General features: G+C 31.5%; 1 protein-coding gene across 9 annotated transcripts in view; it reads right to left on the bottom strand.

The window, feature by feature from the left end:
- Mgat4c (MGAT4 family member C) overlaps nt 1–14,109 on the bottom strand; it is a 713,319-nt gene that overhangs the window by 30,871 nt on the left and 668,339 nt on the right. For 7 of the 9 annotated variants that reach the window (XM_031348868.1, XM_031348874.1, XM_031348867.1 and 4 more), the window contains one exon: nt 12,976–13,024. The exons of the other annotated variants lie outside the window; for them this stretch is intronic. The gene's annotated coding sequence lies outside the window, so the exon portion shown is untranslated. The remainder of the gene's footprint in view (nt 1–12,975; nt 13,025–14,109) is intronic. 9 annotated transcript variants of the gene reach the window in all.

Raw genomic sequence — 14,109 nt, 5'->3', positions numbered from 1 at the left:
CTTTAAAGTCATTTAAATCATATTTAGTAAATTATTGCAGACTTTGAAAGAAAGTATTGTAAGGATGCATGCAAAACATGCAATGAATCATTGTTAGGAAACTTTCAGTAAATATGTTTTATTTTTTAATGTTGTTTTTTATACTTGACCTTACATTTCACCCTAAAGGAAATGAGGATACAGCCCAACTTTGAGACGAAAGAGCTATGTGGAATCCTGTGATCCTATAATCATGAATATTTTTCTTTGTCCTGACTGTTTTCCTCTAATTACTTTACATCCAATAAAAAGGTTCATGGTGATGATGTTGAATTATTTATTCAGGGAACTCTAATTTAAATTTTACATTTCCTATATATAAAATATTCTGCACTTTTACTTTATGATTCAAAACCTTTATTCTCACTCATGATTCATTTATATACAGAAGTTTAAGGATTAAATAATTATCTAGATAATTTAGGAAGAGTAAGAACACTGCTGAACCCAGCTTTTATGGGAGCACTGGAGATCAGACTCATTCCTCGGGCTGGCCCTTCTCCACTAAGGCATTGCCACCACACTACAAAGGGTTCTCTTTAACCAACATGTGAGAGACTTTTGGAACCTCTAGAGAGTGTTTTCCAACCACACTGCAAAATTTTGTTTACTATACTGTATGGATATGAGTTTGATCCTTCTGAATATAGATTCTATAAACTGAGAATAGAATATTTCTATTAAATCAGATCCATCGAGTAAAGGAGAAAACTGTTATGCTCAAAATGTCTTTAAGTTTATTCATTTTAAGGTCTCATTTGCTAAATATTTGACTCCATGTTGAGTGATTTTTGATTCTTCTTTAACCACTTAATAGTTAACTTGGAATCTCAACTACTGTATCTTTATTTTCTTAATTTTGTATACAATTAAACACTGGAATAATCATGGGATTGACATTTGCAAATGACATTGAAATGTAAGTAAATACAAGATCAGGTATTTGAATGGATGGCTGTGTAGTTTCCGATACACTATTATCAATCATGTACTAATAGTAGATAAAGCTTTTGGCATGGAGTTTGCTCTATGCTGCAAATTTTATGGTATAACTCATCCAAACTTCATAGCAAGCTGGTTAGTCATGGCCATCATTACTAACATAGCCATTACACATGATAACAAAGGTAATATTAAAAAAAACATAGCAATTAAACAGGATGACAAAGGTAACATTAAGAAAACATAGCCATTACACATGATAACAAAGATAACATTGAAAATTTCCTTCTATAATTTTTTAACAAAATAAATTTATTTATTTATTTTCTATGTATATGTGCCCAAGTGTATGTTGTGTGCATCATGTGCATGTAGGAATCTTTGGAGGTCAAAAGAGGCTTAATTAAGATCAACTTTATCCTGTGAGAGTAGAGTAAATGTAAGAGTAGTAAGTAAATGCTTTTTGCTACTGAGTCATCTCTCCAGAATTTTTTTTTTTTTTTGCTTTCAAATGAATAGGCTTTATAGACTTCACTGTAGCATTTTTTTATATAATTTCTTGTTTTAGTGGCTCTGTCTCCACTCCTCTTTTCCCCTTTAAGATACACATTTTTTTTTCATGTGAAATTATAACCTAACAAGCTAATAAAAGCAAAAGAAGATAGCCATTCCTGTCTCTTTGAGGGATGATGAAGTCCAATCAGAGTAGAAAAAGCAAGCTGAAGAAATTTCTTTATTAGCACTTCACTCCAAGTCAGTTATAGATCTATAGCACTATAATATATAAAATACATGATTTTTTTATTTAAGTTTTATTGCATTGTGATGAGAAAAGATATATAATTTCAATTTATCTGAATTTGTTAACATTTAAAAACATATTGAATTACATCACATTCTTCTTTCCTCCCAGAGATCCCCCTTCAATACCTGCAATACCTCTTATTTTTTTATTTTGTCATATTCTTTAAAATTTATAAAATATTATAAAAATAAAAATGAGTATTATAAAAGTTGTTTGATATAAAACAACAATCAATTTAACAGTCTTATATAGATGCTTGTCTACAGCAATACTGAGAGTACATATGTTTTTCTCAATATAAATTTTAAATGACTCCAAACATATTAACTGTATATTTTAAAATAATACATTGCTACTAGTTTTTTTAAATTAACATAAACAGATAAAGTCTTTTTGTTTGTTTGTTTGTTTTGTTTTTTAATAGAGCTTAAAATCTTGGCTCTTACTGTAATACAAGCCCAAAATAAGAACAATTTTTGGACATTGGAGTTCATTGTAATAAGGCTGTACTTTAATGACCCTCATGTCACCAAAGGATTTTAATTCCATAGCAGCTAAGCTAAGAGTTGACAGTTCTGCTGTGCCAAGGAATGAATTGTAGGCATGATTTTTAGATACAAATTTCCTGATATAGTCAAAGTTATTTGATCTGAGTGATTGTCTTCATTCTCAGCCCACAGAGAACAGGTTATATTCATTTAAGAAATGGTGTGTATATTAAGATCGTCTACCCATAAAGTCATTCACCAACTCTTTCAATGAAGAATGGTTCTGCTTGGAGGGTGGCACAGACATTGGTGAGGGTAAGAATCTGGTTCATTGGCTATGATGATTTTGAAAAGTATTCATCTCAGAGAAAGACTAACTTATAAGTTCCTCTTCTTCCAAATTGATACAATAGTTGCAAACATCAAGAAAAGCATTCAGTCTCACTCTTTGCTGTTCTCTTACAAGCCAACTCCCAAGTTAATTATGTACGTTTCTTTTGGCTGTATAATTTTGAAATATGTTAAGCTGTTCTGAAAACCATAATATAGTGTGAAAACATCAAATAAACAATCCTACTAATAGAAAGGCTGAGATAGGAGAAGCATGATTTCAAGACCATTATGTGGTATACTGTAAGACTCTGTCAGGTACAAACAAGCAGAAAGTGTATATGGATTGTACAATATTGGACCTATTTCTCCAATTACCAAATTAGAGAGACTACTGGATGATAGCCAACAAATTTCTAAATCCTCATACTTTTGAATTTCAATTGATTAGGATATGTTGATAATATTAATTTTCATATTAAAAGATATCAAGAAAGAATAATTGTTACTTCCTGCTATTTGTGTTGTTAGAGTTGGAATTATATTTGTGTGGATTTGTTGAAAGATTGCTTTCTTGCTTCTTCCAGGGTGTAGTTTTGCTCCTTATATTGGTGTTTTCCCTCTATTATCCTTTGTAAGGCTGGATTTGTGGAAAGATATTATGTGAATTTGTTTTTGTCATGGAATATCTTGGTTTCTCCATCTATGGTAATTGAGAGTTTTCCTAGGTATAGTAGTCTGGGCTGGCATTTGTGTCTTTTAAGGTCTGTATGACGTCTGCCCAGGATATTCTAGCTTTCAAAGTCTGTATTAAGAAGTCTGGTGTAATTCTGACAGGTCTACCTTTATATGTTACTTGACCTTTTTCCCTCACTGCTCTTAATATTCGTTCTTTGTTTTGTGCATTTGGTGTTTTTATTATTATGTGATGGGAGGAATTTCTTTTCTGGTCCAGTCTATTTGGAGTTCTGTAGGCTTCTTGTATGTTCATGGGCATCTCTTTCTTCAGGTTAGGGAAGTTTCCTTCTATAATTTTGTTGAAGATATTTACTGGCCCTTTAACGTGGGAGTCTTCAATCTCTTCTATACCTATTATCCTAAGGTTTGGTCTTCTCATTGTGCCCTGGATTTCCTGAATGTTTTGGGTTATAACCTTTTTGATTTTTGCATTTCTTTGAATGTTGTGTCAATGTTTTCTATGGTATCTTCTGCCCCTGAGATTCTTTTTTCCATCTCTTTTATTCTGTTGGTGATGCTTACATCTATGACTCCTGATCTTTTTCCTAGATTTTCTAACTCCAGGGTTGTTAACTTTTGTGAGTTCTTTATTATTTCTATTTCCATTTTTAGATCCTGGATGGTTTTGCTCATTTAGTTCAGCTATTTGATTGTGTTTTCCTGTAGTTCTTGAAGGGATTTTTGACTTTCCTCCTTAAGGGCTTCTAGCTGTTTACCTGTGTTCTCCTGTATTTCTTTGAGGGAGTTATTTATGTACTTCTTAAAATCCTGTATCATTATCTTGTGTGTATGTGTGTGTGTGTGTGTGTTTTCTCTGTGTGTGACCAGTGTGTGTTTTAAAACTTTCTCTTTAATTTTAGCTAATTATAATATCAAAACTTTTCAGTGCTACCTGACTGATAAATTTCAGCAGTATAGCATTAAGCTTGACAAATATTCAGCTGACTTCTAATTTTCTTTACTCTATCACTTTTACTTGGGACACCCAAAGCCTCACTGTTCTTTATCTCAGAAAAGTTTCTGACATCACTCTGTTCATGTTTGTTTTCTTTTTTTTCAGACATTTATTTTTATCTCCTGTAGTAAATCCTGTGGGAATAAGGTCTCCATCCTGTGCTTTTGTTGGTCACTATTGCAACAGCATTTGCTAGACACAAGGTCAAGTGCTTTGTAAATATTATGCATTTAATTTTCTAAAAATTCATAGACTAGACTGATGAGAGATGTTAATCAAAATCAGAAGCCTGTATTCTTGACTAATATTTGGATCAAAATGTGGTGTGAACTATTGTGTCATCATCATTGTAGTAAAGTTTTATTGTCTCAAAACTAAGTCAAAATGACTTATTCCTTTATTGCCAACTTCATACTTACATCATCAGTGTCTTTATAAAGCTCTGATTTATTCTAGTTCTACTCAAACATATGGGAGCTTATAACAAATAAAAGAAATGTTGTCTTTCCTTAGTAAATTGTTAAAAGTGGAAACCTGCTTGTATTCAGGAATCACTATCTAGGGAAAAGAGGCTCTTTGTCTCCTGAATTATAACATCCACTTCATTATTTGTTTCATTGTATCTATAACTCAAAATTTCATCCTCCTTGAATGCTTAACTAACTCTTAATTATGTGTCAAGGTAGATTCAAATACCCTCTCATTTTGACATCAACCTTAGGGATAGAATATGGATGCCTGGGATATTGGGAAAAACACTCTGAATTTTCTTTTGACTGGTCATGTCATTTTAGTAATACTTTTAATACCATGTTTTAAAATTTAAATTCAGTATATCAATCCTTGACTTGCAAGATTTTTTATTGAGTTAATATAACTAAATGCTTGGTAAATGTACAGGTGCACATCTTTTTAATTTTCAACTCTGTCCTCTCCAGAAGATAATGACCTTATGAAATTCATACTTCTATTTTAGAGCTTATAGAAATTTGGGCTGAAAGATTTAAAAAATGCAGCCATTAGTCCCCAATATTTCTAAGAAAAAAGACTATGGAATAAATCAGCATAATAAATATCAAAATAATATGTGACAGAATTCTACTGTGATTTCTTGAAATGAATACAAATTGTGCAGGTTGTTTTATTTATTCTTTATCACTTGTCATAAAGAGTAAATAATTCTGTATCTATAAAAGGATCGAGCTTGTGTTAATTGACTAGTACCACTTTGTTTTATGTGTTTAGCATTTGAGTCAATCAATTAAATGGAATGAGTCCATGGAGAGAGTTTTCCAGCCTTGTTAAAATTCACCCTAGTTTAAGGCAAATGCGTATCAGATCAAAGCAGGAAGAGCTCTAAAGTAGACTGAGTCTTAATAAAAGTTAATATCCAGGTAACATTAGGGCAGGATTGAATTTGCTGCCATTAGTAAGCAATTAGCATAGCTCCAAGGGAAAGTTTACAGACACAATGTTTATTTTAGTATACTTTTAAATATTCTATTTATATACATCTAATGTACTTTTGCCTAGATCTCTTCTGATAAAATCTATCAAAACAACAACAAATCCTCTTAAGTATTCGAGAATCCATATTTTTCTCCTTCAGCTTTGGGTAATCACAATTTTCTATTTTTTTAAACCAACCAAAGCCTAAATTCCCTAAAGAAAATAGAAGCTAGAAACTTCTTAAATATTTATTAAAGGTTATGAATTATTACAACCTTTGGTTTATCTTCTTCAGTGGCTATGCATGATGTTAGTGAGGATAATTTCCTTCGACTTAATGGAGTATCCCTGAGGACAGACATACTACAATTATCGTCCTTTCCAGGGTTGCCTCTTCATATTTTTAATTAGTGGATGTAACACTCTTTAACATTATAAGAGAAACAAAGGAACAACTATTTTAGAAAAGAGAGTATCTAGAGATAAACTTAAATTTTTAAGTGTGTGTTTTTTGAGGGGCAGTCTAAAAACATGTATTTAATGACAGTCAACAGATTTCTTATTTACAGAGATTAATGGAGTTATGAGTATGCTTATTGTGCCTATTAAGAATATAACACTGAAATTAAAAAATATATCAAATTGTGAATGAGATACTTTAAAGGAAGGAAGAAAAAATTTGACACTGAATGATGCAATGCGTGTGCAGTTTCACATGAAAAGGTTTCGGCGACTTAAATCATTGGCCATACTGATGTTATGCAAACCTATCCTTATGTTTTGGAATCATAACATCTCATTGTGGTGAAAAGGAAAATTGGTTGTAAAGAATCTGTAGGATGTCTATGACACAGAGCTTGAAACCAGTTTGTAGAATGAAAACTGCTATTATGCAAGGTTCTGCCATTCAACTATGGACCAAGATTCATAACAATGAGTCCTGTATTATTGTATCTTACTATATTTACCGCATAGAATAAATGACACCGGAGGACAAAATTGAACAGACTTAAGAATGAAAATCACAAAATACTTTCTATGGTTTCAAGAGCATGCTGAGAATCTATTGGACCAACAACACACTGAGCTGATGAATTTTAAAGAGAGTTATGAATTGATGATGTATTCCACAAGTAGAGTCTTCCCTGAGTAGCAGTTTTTTTTTTAATTAAAAGAGTTTAACAAGGGAATAAAAGAACAAGATTTAGATGCAACAAATACATGTGCATTTCTACTTAGCTTATTAGTTATATTGTGGGACAGAGGTCTCTTTCTTTGATGAAGTGGCTCAAATATGATTAATTGCTTATTGAAGTTCAAAAATGACATAAAATCAAATGTAGTTAGAACATGCAAGCTGCAAATAAGGGTGAAGATCATTCACTGACTTTTATGCCAAGAGGAAATAAAATCAATGCCAAATAGTGCATATAACTAACTCAATTTTATAAGGATGGGACTGAGCCTAGCTAAAGCTTTTCCAACATGCACTGTAGTATATTTGAAAGGATGCAAAATTGTCCTTAGGGTATAAGATTATAGTCTTGCATGTAACCATTAAATACAACTACCAACAAAAGCACCAAACATGTCCGTTCCAATATCAGAGTAATAATACCTTCATATAACATCTAAAATTGATACTGAGCCTTAAATTGGATTTGTAGTGGTCAGTGTTTATTACTGGCTCATACACGATTGCGCATTTTCCATTGAGTGCCAGATATAATCAACTTGGTTTCAGCCTTATGTAAGAAATGCATGCATTGTGAACAACACAATCACATTCAATGTAGTAATAAGTTCACCCCAAGGGTAATGATAACTGAGAAAAGCAAGTTCATGTCTGTTTCATTCTCAGGTTCACAGTGAAGTGCAGAAAATGAAACTGAACGGAGTAGCCTACACATTTCTGTACACGTTGTTTCTAGAACTTTCTTCTCACTCTTGTATAGAAGAACTTATACAGCAATATTTATTTAGTTGTGGTGAATTTGTGTAAGTTATTTCTACACAGTAATACATGATAATTGAGGTCTCTTAACTTATAGCAAGAGATGTAAGAAGAAAGGGAGAGAAGGAAGGAGAATAATTTATGAATCTTAAATTCATTAGTACCAATAACAAATCACTATAGAGTTGGTAAAAGACTAAAAAACCTTGTAGCCTTATTATACTACCTATTCTGTTCATATGCTATAGATTTCATAAAGTATTCACATAATAGAGTTGAGTCGTCCAAGTATTCAAAGGATGAAAAGCTGAGGGGTTTAAATCCCCTAGTACCACAAAGAAAAGATGAATATCAAGATAAATATCTACTAGTAGAAGTTAGAACACATAGTTATAACTCATTCCCACACTGCAATATTGTTTGGATCTAATAAAAACTTCCTTCAACTTGTAAGGGAAGATTCTTTTACTCCTAAAATTTTCCTGTTCAAATTTCTTGACATTTTGCTAATTTCACTAATTACTCATTGACGTTATACCTATTATTCCATAGTTAATTATGGAGCACTGATATAGACATTCAAAAGAATGAAAGCTGCAAAATTGTATTGATTCTGATTTTAATGGAATGATCCATTTTGAGGTGAAGAGTTATGTAGTACATACTGTAAAAAAAAAAAATCTCTCTCTGATTGAAGAAGAAAAAGACCAATGTCAATACTGTAAAGTTGTCTACCATGTTCACTATATTTACTTAATGTTTACTTATCTGGAATCTAGTTTTTTATTTTGATAATTTAAGCAACAGTTTGATTTGTGTATTTGTCTAGTTATAAGGATGAAATATGTTTAAAACATATATTTCATAATTATCCAAAGAATATCAATTTGAGTGTGTGTGGATTTATGTTGGTGTAATTTGTGTTTATAGTTTTAGGGGTCTAAAGAACATTCTCAGTTCCTCAGAATCTTTCCAACTTGTGCTTTCAGACATGGTCTTTCACTAGCCTGCAGTTTATTGAGTACTAGTTTGGCAGTCTAGCAAGCCAGACTCAGGAATTCTCTCCCTCCACATCACCAGCACTGGAATTACAAGCACAATGCATGGTTTTTGAATTGTTGATTCTGATGATCAAATCAATTCCTCATGATAACTAAGCTGAGCCACCTTTCTAGCTTGCAGGCAAATTTTTGATACATACTTTTTATTTTCTTAAGCATAATAAGATTTGGTCACATCTAAATATTTCTGTCTTTTTAGATCAAATAATATTTGTACTGTCTGTAAAAATTTAAATATAACAAAGTTGCTGTCAATGACACATTATCATTTATTTTATTCACTTGATATAACCATAGTATTACTTAACCCTGATGCTCTGTATATAGTTGAACATATATCACATACTACCAAAACTAATATGTTTTAAATGTCCCTATGGATTTTATCATATACAGTAAAGGTAAACTAGCCAAAGATAATTCAAATAAAGACTTATATTGTTCCTATATTATAGCATCATGGGTAGTTGCTGTTAAGTATTCTTTCATTACATGCACTTCCTTTGTTGTATAACTTTATAATTTATCTCATCAAGGGCACAATTCTAGTGCGTGATAGGTAGCTTTATCAGTTGGTATAGTGTTTGCCTTAAAAATGTGAGGACTTGTGCTTGATCTGTAGAACACACACATAGAACTGCAGTGTTAGAGAGGTAGAGACAGCAGAGTTTCTGGATCTCACATATAGACAGTATAGCTCAGTGATTTTTAGTCAATGGGTTATGACCCCTTTGAAGTCACATATCAGATATCCTGTATCTCAGAAATTTACATTATGATTAACAACAGTAGCAAAATCACATAGAAATAGCATAGAAATTAAAATAATTTTAGGGTGGGGTTAACCAAAACATGAGGAACTGTATTAAAAGGCCATGGCAATAGGAAGGTTAAGAGCCATTACTATAGCCTTATTGATGAGCTTCAAGATGATAAGAGACCCTGCTCCAAAGTTGATTGATAACATTTCTGAGAAATGAAACTTGAGGTTGATCTCTGGCCTATATACACAGAGAGATATGTATGTGTGAGTGGACTCACACACTTATATGCTCATTTACACTCATGAACACACACACACACACACACACACACACACACACACACACAAATCCCTGCTTTTTAACCACTAACTTAGTCTTTTAAAAACATACTCTTGGGCTTAACAGATGGCTTAGTGGTTAAGAGCACTGGCCTCTCTTTCAGAGGACTCAAATCCCAGCACCCACATGGCAGCTTATGTCTATAACTCCAGTTCCAGGGGATCCAACACAGACGTACATGCAAGCAAGACACTAATACATATTAAACAAAAAGCATATTCTCATCAAATGAACTCACTATAATTCAGAGCACACAACTGTCCTCTTAGAATTAAAAAAAAATACTTTCATGGTTCAAGTATCTCTTCTGTAACATGGTCAAACATTCTGTATGTTGACACATGAATAGAAGTCATACACTTCTTAGTCAAAGTTATCTTAGGGCAGGTACCTACTTCACATTACAGTAGCTCTTTACAATGGCTAAGCCAAATGAGAATAGTCAGGCCCAACCAAGAATGACTTAGGTTACGTGTTGACTCACTGAGAATAAATGATACTCAGTCCCTAAGTTATTAATTCTTTAAACTGTACTTAAAGGTTTTACTGGGGGAATCTAACACCTTTTCAAATGAATAGAAGTATCAAAATAAATTTGTATTGAAAGGTCAATACAAAAAACTTTTCTTTCTTTCTTTTGAAAGAGTATGTTATTTTGACACATATATGGTGTTTTCTGAAAATTGTATGTGTGTTGATTCCAAAATGTAATTAGTACACCAGAGTATATGAAATTCTAGCAGTATACCATTGATTGAGAAATTAAAGCAAAAAATAACTACTGGAATTATTTAAATTTATAAAACTAGAATGTGAGAGAAGTATTTGGAATAATTAAGAGAGATAAAAGGGGAAGGAGATATTGTAAATAAGACAATATCTAATAAAAAGCTGTAAAAAAAGAGGGATAAAAAGAGAAGCATAATGAGTGAAAATGGAAAAATAGATGTACAATAATGTAACAAGGTCTGTGTATGAAATTTCACAACGAAACTTATCTGTTACCTCCAAAATAATAATACTTTTTAAAAATGTAATTGTTTTTCCAAAAAAATATATGACTTATATTACATGTAAATAATTTGTTGTTAAGATTAAAAGTAATAACAAATACCTAAAATTTTCTAATTGACTTCTCATAGAGGAAATATTAAAAGACTAAAATTCATATAAATAAAATTCATTGTAGTCTTTAACAGTTTCTAAGAATGGATAAGACTCAGGTCTCCTAGAGGGCTCAGCAGATAAAAGCTCTTGCTGTGCAATGCTGTCTATTAGAGTTTGAGCCCTGGATGTCACATAAAGATGATAAGAGAGAGTTGACTCCAAAAAACTGTCATCTGTCTTCTACATGTGTGCTTTTGCAAGAATGTTTGCCACACATCATCATCATGAGCATATATATACAAATATGCAACACACAATGGGAAGTCAAAAACATATGAACATCCAGAGAACTATGTTGCTTTACATTTGGTATCATGTTTCTTTCTTATATAGCAAGATATTCTCATGGACTCTATTTTGTCTCTTGCAACTGACTTCTCTAGCAGAACATCAAGAAAAACTCAAAATCTGGAAAAAAAATGAAGCCACCTATGGCCATACATCTAATTTTGAGAAATTTTCTATTATTTTAAAACTTATTATTTTATGACTAAGTGGGGACTATTTAACTTCCAACACACATAATGAAACAATGATTGGTACGTATTTATCCAGCCCATCAGCCCATTATGAAGCAATAGTTTCTGTGCAACAGAGACACAAAGGTTGAGAACTTGAAAGAAGCTTGTGATTGTACTAATAAGTAACTTCTGAAATTGAATTACTAATGCAGTTTAATTTACTTAGGCCAAAATATATACATTTTGAACGTGAAACTTGTCACTCCGTCAATAACAGGTTTATGAAGATGTCCAATGGGCTGATAATGAATCCTGAAATGCCTACCACTTGTGAAAATCAGGCTGAGAAATCATATTTATTTTGTGAATCATATTTACTTCAACTATTTGGAAAAAATCAAATTGTATTTGCTACAAGGCACAATGGGGAGTAATATAAATGTAAAAGAAAACAGTTTATGAAAATGCCCTACTTCAAAGAACCCTATTGTCAATTTCACCAATGAACATAAATTAAATAGGCTTTTTCATATGTTGCTTTTGTAGATGATAAATATGTAATAGTGATAATTACAAGAGTCACAAAAACATTAAAATTCATATTATTTGAGAAGCATAAAATATTAAAAGATAAACATGAATTACCTTCTTTATTCCAAATTACTCACACAAATTTCATACCCATATTTTCTGTTGACAAATCTTAACAGTTTGATTAGATTAATGTGCTTAAAAAGATCTAGCTTTAGAGAAGGAAAAGAAATCATAGAAGCACACCAGTTTTGTGGGAGGAAATATTGAAAATTTGTAGAAGTCATAAATTAGTTTGAAATAAGAGTTTGCAGAGGGTAGTTATTGAATTTAATCCAAAAAAGAAAAATACTTCTATTCACTCTTATCTGAAAAACATGAAGTTTTAAGTGTTAGCATCTTTATAAAAGAAAAACTCTTGGTTTTCTAATATGGTCAGTCTACTTGGTATGGATAACCAACTTCTAAATAACAATGCCAAGACTGGGCATAGCTATCTATGAAATGAACTGAAAAATCTAGAGGTTCATGAAAATCAACAGAACAATATGTTTGAGTTTTTAGGGAAATTTAAGATATTGATATATGTCTGTGAAAGGCTCACTATGCTTACTTATTTTAGTTATATTTTATTTCATGTCTTACAATATTATATTTATGTCCCATTACTCTATTTAATAGATAACATATTTTCACATTAAATAACCAAGCTATGTATAGTCTACTCAGGAGCTGTCTTAGAATTATCATCAGAATTATTGTGAAAGCAATGCAGTTGAGAAAAATGATTATGAACATAGAACTAATGGTCAGATTACTAAACATAAGCAAAATGTAGCTACTATCAGAAAGTTTTATTTAGAGAATATATATGTATATGTATATATATATGCATATGTATGTGTACATATATTTTTTTCTCTCAGAATATAGCAGTACAGTACCATCTTACCTTAAGAAAGAAGATGACATAATCTGCCCTGTATAAAGCAATTGTCACCCTGGAAGAGAAAAAGTTCAGTATTACTACCGTAGTTAAATGACTCATTTCTGATAAAAAGAACAAGATTCTATAAAATTTGCTATTTTTATTTAACTGAATCATCATTTATTTACATTGTTAAATATTTCTAAAGTAAAAGATAAAATTAGCATAACTTACTATACATAAGACATTCTTTTCTTGAAATAAATTGTTCATTAAAAGTTATCAAATAGAAATTTAAATCATATGTAATATAACAATATACATATAACACATATAATTATTTTTAACATAATTGATTTTATGCTAATCAATGAATTATACTTTAAAATATTTCATTTATGTTTTGGGCTATTTCCTCTATGGAAGTAATTTTAGTCCATAGTACTGAGTTTTTCCTCACCTAAAAATACATAGGGTAGTATGCTACAAATTTATCCATGATATTGATTTTTCCATCATCTATAAGGGCTTACAACATTCACAAGATTGTTCCTGCTACAACATTGTAAATTCATTGCCCGGAACACAGTTTGCTATTGAATGTCTGCCAGACTATGTTAACAAGGGCATTCACAAGAAAACCAAAGCTGTACAACAATGAAAATGTGAAACACATTTTGTAAAAAATTGCCTCATTCTAAAGTCTTTTACATTTGCTTTAACCAAAGGAAGAATAAGAAATAAATATAGCATTACTTAACACTAATGCTTTCTTATGTGCATAAAAGTAGCTTTTCTATAAGTAAAAATTCACTGCTGCTCTGGATAGTTAATGTAGCTCTTAGAAGGAGCAAAGACATTGTTTTCTTCAATAAAATTTCAAGCAAATATTAATTTGGAATTTGTAAAATCATGTAAAGTCCATATAAAGGCCACAGTCATTTTATGGTTTTAGTCAGTTATCTACAATGGTATCTCCATTGACTTTTCTTGGCTCATGCTTATGAGTTAAGATAAAATTGCATTGTCTTTCAGGATATCATTCTCAAGGCCATTCAAGGTCAAATGATTTGTAATAGACCTGTGTCTTTAGTGGACCATTTCCAATTCTCCTCCTCCTCCTCCTCCTCTTCTTCCTCCTCCTCCTCCTCCTCCTCC

This window comes from Mastomys coucha, unplaced genomic scaffold (genome assembly GCF_008632895.1).
Source record: "Mastomys coucha isolate ucsf_1 unplaced genomic scaffold, UCSF_Mcou_1 pScaffold4, whole genome shotgun sequence".
Taxonomy (NCBI): domain Eukaryota; kingdom Metazoa; phylum Chordata; class Mammalia; order Rodentia; family Muridae; genus Mastomys; species Mastomys coucha.
This window is presented reverse-complemented; position numbering and strand designations above follow the sequence as displayed.